The sequence below is a fragment of the Lissotriton helveticus genome, chromosome 1_1, assembly GCF_964261635.1.
Source record: "Lissotriton helveticus chromosome 1_1, aLisHel1.1, whole genome shotgun sequence".
In the NCBI taxonomy this organism is placed as follows: Eukaryota; Metazoa; Chordata; class Amphibia; order Caudata; family Salamandridae; genus Lissotriton; species Lissotriton helveticus.
The window spans coordinates 328255195-328263836 of NC_136057.1; positions in this window are offsets into that span (position 1 = coordinate 328255195).

Consider the following 8642-nt stretch of genomic DNA (forward strand, 5'->3'; position numbering starts at 1 on the left):
CACACTTTCGTTTTAGGCACGATCTCATGCTTAGACTTGCATGCAAGGTAGTTTTAAGTAAATGGAAAAGTGCCTCCGAGGTATCGTTCAAAATGTGGCAAGATTGGCTAAACTCCCTGAGAGGTGCGGATAATGATGTCCTATACTCGTCACCATGGCGGAAACCTCATACTAAACTATGGAGCTCGCTTGATTCAAGGGAGACATGCTATGACCCGCCTTAGGCCAGTATGCGATACTATCCACTGTCTCACACCTGTTTTGGTCTACTAATTGTATAGCAATGGATTGCATGACTTGGACAAAATAGACGCCATTATAGTCAATTTTATGATGTCCTGTTACGCTGCTGCTGTAACCTGTAGTCTTTAATCTTTTTCTCCTCTTCTCCTGTCTCATCCTTTAACATCATATTATTTCTCTCCCTACCCTATTATTGTTTCTCTCGTCCTTTCGCTCCTCCATACTTTTCTTTTTTCTTTCTGCATCTAATACGACAATAGTGTGCTAAGAATATGGCTCCATGTAGGGATAATTTGTCAGACATGTATCTACTGTATGTTTTTTTTTTGGCATTTCATGATTTATTAATTATTTATGGTATTCTTTTTGCCTGCATGTTGTGAATCAGACAGTTTATCATTTTAATGCACCCTCTATAACCACTCGTATATTGTTTTCTGTCTCTTCTCGTTTATTTTGTATTTTTCTGTATGTCCTTTAATCCCTAAAAAAACCGACTTGAATTAAAAAAATAAAAAAATAAAAAATTAGCTGGTTCGGACACGCAGCTCATTTCTCCTATCCTAGATGAATCACAATGTAACTCTCTTGCCAACTTTTTTATAAATAAAGTGGAGCAAATATATCTGACATTGGATAAAATTAGTCCAACGGCGCCTATTCAGTCAGTTTCCCCTCTTGAGCCCTCCTCTACAGTTGAAACTCGCACGAAATTGGAAACGGGGGCGCCTCTTAATAATAGGCAGCATCAAATCAGGATCTCCCTTTGATCTTCTCCCCGCTCCTGTACTTCTGCAATTTGATCAGCCATCATTGGAAATTGTTATGGAACTACTTAACGCCTCACTCCAGGAGGTCATGGTCCCATCTGACTGGAAACATGCCATGGTCCTCCCACTGTTGAACAAGGCAAATGCTCATCTTGACCAGTCATCTAATTTTAGGTCCACTTCCCTACTTCCTATTTTTTCCAAAATTTTGGAAAAACATGTAAATCTACAACTATCCAGGTTTATTGAGCCTTCTAACTTTTTACATTCTTCTCAGTCCGGCTTCAGTGCGGGCTTTTCGACCGAGATGACTCTTCTTGGTGTCACCAAAATGCTGCGACAACGTTTAGATACAGGTAACATAGTGGCCCTCACATTGTTAGATTTGAGTGCCGCATTTGACACAGTTTCTCATACCGTGCTAATTAAATCTTTGCTGTCTCTTGGCATTACTGGGACAATACTGGACTGTCTTCTTTTTTATCCAAACGGACTTTTCAAGTTTTTTCACCCAGGGCTACTTCTAAAATCCACTCTTGTCTTTACGGGGTACCTCAAGGGTTGATTTTAAGCCCTCTTCTGTTCAATGTCTATGTACAACCTTTGGAAGCGATTGCAGAAGAGGCTGGGTTGTCTCTTTTTTCTTACACCGATGACACCCAAATTATGTTTCCCTTTCTACGGAAAAGCTGCAAGGTCCTTCAACTCTTCAAGTGGGCTTGAGTAACATTGCATCTTGGATTCAAACCAATGTACTCAAGCTCAATGGTGAAAAAACGGAGGTCCTTATTCTTGGAAAAAATAAAGACCTTTGGGTCCCCCAACATTGGCCCAGTGAAATGGGGCCTCTACCCTTGCCCACCTTTGAAGTCCGCAATCTGGGATTTATCATTGATAATAAATTATCCATGAAGCAGCATGCAGTAAAAACTGCAGCCAGCTACTTCACCAATTTAAAATGGTTGAAGAAAATCATCTGGATGCTCCCTAATGCTACCCAAAAGACTGTAGTCCAGGCACTCGTTACATCTAGACTGGACTAGGGGAATATTCTTTTTTTGGGAGCAAACAGGGAATTGTTATGCAAGCTCCAAGTGGTGCAGAACTCTGCCGCCAGATTGCTTTTCAAAATCCGAAGAATGTCTTCTACTGCTAATGCTTTGAGAGATCTGCACTGGCTCAGAGGGAAAAATCGGACTACGGTTGAATCCCTGAACTATATGTTCAAGATTAAGACTGGTACTGCTCCCTTGGGGGGCACTAGAGGGTGCACTGCGGAATGGCTGCCTTGTAAAGCAGCTCCGCCGGACAGACTAAATAAAAGATGACAACAGCGCAGCAACACAAGTGATTAAGACTACAAAGACAGAACCTGCTGTCGGAATGCATGGTGCCACTTCTGCTAAGTGTTAAATGCGGTGATACGGACCAACTCGGCTCCAAACAGCGTCGGAAACTGCCGCCTGTACTACACTCTATGCGGGTAAGATGGCGACTGCCCCGAGATAGCTGACGCGGCCTCACACGCCATACATATTGATATGAGGCTAGATATGAGCGTGAAATAGCGTGGATGGCACACTGCACGAAGCGACGAATCATTGCTGTTACGAACGTTAAGTGCCTATATTTGCGGACAAGCGGTCACTAAAAGCGATGGAGGAGTGGGGAAATACTGCACCAAGATGGCGGCTGCCGCGTAACGCATAACATCAACTCCACACGCTGTAAACGCCGACACAAGACTTCGATCGGACCTGTTCTACTACCAAAACCACGCAATTTTGTATTTCATATGCCCATCTTTGCAAGCTTATACTGCGCCCCAACACAGCGCAACACTCACCAAGCGCGAGGGGATAAGGGTACTACATCAAGATGGCGGTGACCGCGAACGCGGCAAAAACAGCGAAAAAGCGCGTTTGTAAGAACACCTACACAATACGATGAAATTTGATATATGGCCAGCTCTCTGTAAGGTGCCTGCACTGTGACCCGCTGATGACGACAAAATCCAGTACCACGCTGATGGCTCTCACTATATGACAGGACCACGGGCATACTCACTGTTTAGCACTACAGCAAGTCTGAGGGGTCCTAACACACGAGAGTTCCCATGCACACTACTGCGGTATGTTCTATGATATGCGTAGTGCACAACAACGGCGTAAGTAGCACGGAGTCATAACATTGTGAGGCCACTACTGCGACTACACTCCACGCGTCCTAGCGTATGTGGGTCTCCTGATATGATCATAATGTGCTCCTAGCTATAAGCCTGTCTGATCTACATTAAATGACTGTGTTGCATTAGTCACCAACTCTGTCTGGGGCCTGAATTCCGCATCTAATTGGTGTTACTCTCCAGTGGAGCACGGGCGTGGCGTGTGTTGGGTGTGGCATGACCACGCCACCTCAGTTCGAGGTTTACGGTCCATCTCACAACAAAGCCGTTTCCGGCGCCATCTCTCCATGACCTCGTCCTACATTGCGGTGCCATTGTTGACCTGTGCTGGAAGGTCCGGACCTAACATCTACCTTACTGCCACGACTAACTGGCACACACACACAGACTAAATATGGAGAAGCCAGATCGGCAGCAATCTAAACTAACCTTTGAACAACGCAGGCCGACTAGAGGCCCCACATCACATTCGGACACGGAAACTGATGCGGAGCAAACCTCGCCCAATGGCATGGAGTCTATGCTGAAAGCCATCCAGACAAGTCTTCAGGACATCCATGGCAAATTAGACCATCTCACCACTAGCATGGACACTATGGCAACCAAGGTGGACCGACATGGCGAGAGGCTGGACGATGCTGAAACTCGGATCTCTGCGGGGGAGGACGAGGCACACGCGAGTACTTCCAAATGCACCGGCTTCGAGAAGATATTGGAGGTGATCAGATCCAAGGCAGAGGATTTGGAAGCCAGGTCACGCCGCAACAACGTCCGAATAGCAGGCGTGCCGGAATCGACGAATATTGGCAACATGGAAGCCTACGTGGAGGAAATGTGTCTCGCTCTGTTTGGTAAGGAGAAAATGTCCCCAGTCTTTATTGTGGAGAGAGCTCATCGATCACTGGCACTGCGTCCACCGCCAGGCGCTACACCCCGACCGATAGTAGCTCGCATCTTAAATTGTCGAGACCGCGATGTTATTTTGAGAATGGCAAGGGAGCAGAAAGACATCCACTACCAGAATAACCGGCTCGAATTCTACCCTGACTACACACAGGCTGTACAGCAGGCTCGCAAAGAATTTAATGGCGCCAAGGCGAAGCTGCGCAACCTACATATTGAATACGCCATGCTCTACCCGTCATGCTTGAAGGTCACCTGGGATGGAAAATCGACACTGCTCCTCTCACCTAAGGCAGCAAATGACTTCATAAAGAAGATTATTAATCACCGCAAAGAGAGGAAGCGTCAGACCCAATCTCAAGATGAGGACTGAATGGTCACAGCGGGGATACTACGCCCTCATGACACTTGGTGGAGAGGAGCGACTGAACAGTGGGTACTGCACCTCTTCCTTCACTCAGTACCGGGTGCTATGATGCAGGGGCGGCGCTGGAGTTGGTAAGTCTAACATGTACATTCTTATTAGTTGGCAACGGACACGGCTGCCCTGCATCTGTGGCCTCTGGGCTGTTTAGATGGTGTGATATACATGGCACTACCTTTGAATTTCCCCCTTTGGGTGGAACTACCGCAATCCCTCACGTGGTCGGATCATCGGCTGGTCAGATTCACGTGGTCAGCCCAGAAAATTACCACTACAGCTGTTAAAACCGTGTGCACCAAGAAAATCAATATGTGCACTCTGGCTACTGCCCTGAATGAGAGTAGGCCCGTGCTGGGCGCTGAGCTTGCCAAGGCGGTGCTGGCTTTCAAAGAATGGGTTGCAGCGGGTGTGGCCTCTTCATCCAAAGGTGGTAGCACTGGTAGAGTTCGCTCTACCCCTTCAAAACCTTGGTTTTCCCCCGAGTTGCGCACACATAAGCTGGCCTGCAAAAAGCTAGACCGGGCCTGGCGTCAATCCTACTGCCCCCTGTCTAAGGCAGCTCTGCGTGGGGCTCAGAGGAATTACTATGCCTGCATTAAAACAGCTAAAGGCGAATACTTTGCTAGCCAGATCGATAAGGCTAACAATAGCAGCCGCCATATCTTTGCGATTGTTAAAAGCTTTCTCTCCCCCTGTGCAGAGCAACGGATGGTCCCGGCCTCAGAGGCGTGGTGTGAGAATCTTTCCTTGTTCTTTGAGCAAAAAATTTCTGCTATTCAGTCCAGTTTTAGCTCCAGTAACACCTTGGATGGTATTCCTGACCTCTCCCCTCTCTCAGGGTCATCCTTTTCCAGGTGGAGTTTGTGCCTCCTTCAGCAGCTGACACTCTGGCCGTGATTAAATCTCTGAAATCAGGGTCTCCAACTGACCCCTGTCCGGCGCGAGTGCTTGCCGGTATAGCTGAAGTGGTGGTGCAGGAAGTTGTGCATATCATTGGCCTCTCATTCAAGTTGGCCATAGTGCCTGGAGATTGGAAACAGGCTAAGCTGCTGCCTTTGCTTAAAAAGGCGGGTGCTGATCCTGCTGTGTTGGCCAAATATCGGCCAATTTCACTGCTCCCGGCTATGGCTAAAATTGGTGAAAAAATGGCATTCCGGCAGCTGAACGAGTTTGTTGAATCGTCAGGGGCTCTCCACCCGGCACAATTGGGGTTCCGTGCTGCTCACAGCACGGAGTCAGCATTGGTGGAGATCTCTGACGCGGTTAGGGAGTGTCTGGACAGTGGCGGCAGAGCGGCTCTAATTTTATTTGACCTCTCTGCCGCGTTTGACACGGTCCCACACCAGCGCCTTCTCGCTCGGCTGGCTGATATCGGTGTCACAGGCTTAGCTTTGGACTGGCTGAGCTCTTTTCTCTCGTCCAGATCCCAGCAGGTCTGGCTTCCCCCTTTTTCATCTATGGCTAAGCCTCTTTCGACAGGGGTCCCTCAGGGCTCCACACTGAGCCCTTTGCTTTTTAATGTTTATCTGACCCCCCTGATAAAGCTGGCCGAACAACTGGGGGCCAAAATTATTGCCTATGCGGATGACACGCAGCTGTTATTTACGTGGCCCAACGATGTCTTGGATACAGGGAGGATTCAGTCCTGTCTATCCTCGGTTTTCAATTGGTTAGCTTCTTCACAATTGAAGTGTAATGAGGACAAGACGGAAATTTTGCTGTATGGTCATTTTCCCCCTAGTTTTAGAGAATTACTTTGGCCAGTTGGCTTCCCGATGCCCTGTTCAGTCAATGTCCTCGCTAAGAACTTGGGGGTCTGGTTCGGAGAAGACCTCCGGTTCGAGGCGCAAATGAAGAAACTGACAGGGGGCTGCTTTAGGACTCTTAAGGCGCTCCTGAAGTTTTTTCCTTATCTTCCTTCCTCAGCAAGAGAGTCAGTAGCGAGAGCTTTAATTCTCTCGCGTCTCGACTATTACCTGGTGAGGCGTCTCCAAGTAATTCAAAATGCGACCGCCAGAATTCTAGGTAATATCCCCAGACGGGTGAGTGTAAAGAACCACTTGCAGAGTTTGCACTGGTTGCCAGTCCCACAACGGATTATTTTTAAAATTCTTACATTGGCTCATAAGGCCATAAATGGACAAGGTCCTGCATATTTGATGAAACGATTTAGTCGTTACTCTCCTAACAGACCTTTGCGCTCTGCTGCTCAACATTTGCTGCAGGTCCCACGTTTCCGGCGTTCCCGGCTGGGAGGGCAATCAGTGGCGGTGAAGGCCGCCGCGGCCTGGAATGATCTTCCATTATTCCTGCGAGCTACCTTGAACTTCGGTTCATTTAAAAAAGCGTTGAAAACGCATTTGTTCAGGTTGGCCTTTTAGCTGCCTTTGTCTTATAGTTTTGTTTTTATTCTGTTTCTTCTCTCTCATCTTCGCGCCAGGATACTCCGGCAGTAATTGAGCGCGTAATAAACCAGCATAATAATAATAATAATAATAACTACAGGACAGTGCACGCCTCTCCCCGGCCACTGAGGGCGGTTTCGACCACAGGTGAGGGTTGGGAGCTACACGGCTTCTGCATGCCACGAGAAGGAGGACTGTGAGAGCAGTCTGAGGGCATTGCTGAGCACATGATTCTGTCTTGTGTGTAGACGCTACAGAGAACAGCGCATGCATTTGCATTACATGTACTCATACGGAAAATGTAGGGGCATATTATCAAGGGGCTTTATCTCCGCTTGTTTGGCTTTAAAAGCCAAGAAAGCGGAGATAAAATTATCTCCCTATTACCAAGCTGTCGCTAACACCAGTTAGCGACAGCTAATAGGAGATAGTGACCATCTTGGGCCCCGCTTTGCATGTCAGTGATATTTATCACTAATGACATGCAAAGTGGGCGTGCCAAGATGTTAGCGACTGAAAACAGTCGCTAACATCGCTATCTCCTATTACCAACTTTTGGAGATATTCGCGCTAAGCGCGAATATCTCCAAAACCTAACACTTGCCCAGGAGCAGTTCTTAGCCATGTTATCCAATGGGAGGTGGATAACATGGCTAAGAGCATTTGCTCGATAATGCATGAATATCGCTGACTTTTCAGCGATATTCATGCATTGCGGCCGTTTTTTATCGCATTTGCGATAAACCTTGCTAATAGCAAGGTTTATCTGCGATAAAAATCGCCGATATGCGGCGATCATTTTTGTCTCTAAATAAGTTAGAGACAAAAATTATCTCTATTGGTTGGTAATATGCCCCGTGGTTTCATTGAAGGTTGGCGAACATTGTGAAGATGCGGAAGAGACACTTGGTAGTAATGTGACGATATTGTTCCGCTGGGGACCACAGAGTCAGCTATGTGGGCACTTTACAAGTGATAATTCACGTCTTCATGCCCTAAATGGCATAACTTGTCATTATATTGCAGAAGGGGACGGGGAGATGTGCTACACATGATTACTACACATTTTTCCTATTGTGCATTCATATAGTAGTCCCACCATGCACCTACCTGTTATGGCTATGTTGTTAATTGACGGTGCTAACTATAGGCCGGCCCCCAGCACACCTGCTTCCTTTGGTGCTACTTGCACCTCCTCTCTGGTTTAAAACTGACGACACGTTACCGAGCGAGTCATGCTGTAGAGTGCAGGAAGCGTTACCTTGCTGGACGGTTACTATGGAATTGGTGGCCTATATATTTCGCACAGATAATTCCTCATACTGTAATATATGATGTACTAACTTGGTTGCTAATAGAAAGTTTTGTTCGTCCACAACTGCTAGTTCGGATGGAGATAAACAGTCAAGGCGGACCCCCCCATGGGTGATCCCCACGAAAGTTCTATGCAATTGGGATGTTTACTTAGGGTATGGCATCGGCAGGATTGGGCTGCTGTTGTGGGTGTGGGTGGGAAATGAGGGATGATGTTTTAGTTCATGGATCAGACTGCTTAGGAGGCACTGCCTACATCCGGCTGAGATATGCCTACTGCTTGCTTTATTATGCCTTAATGTATTATCTGTTGTTCCTCACAGGGGGGTATTGTCTAGCTCAAACAGGGAACGCTCACAGAGTACACAGACGGACCCAATGGCTACCTCTACATTGAC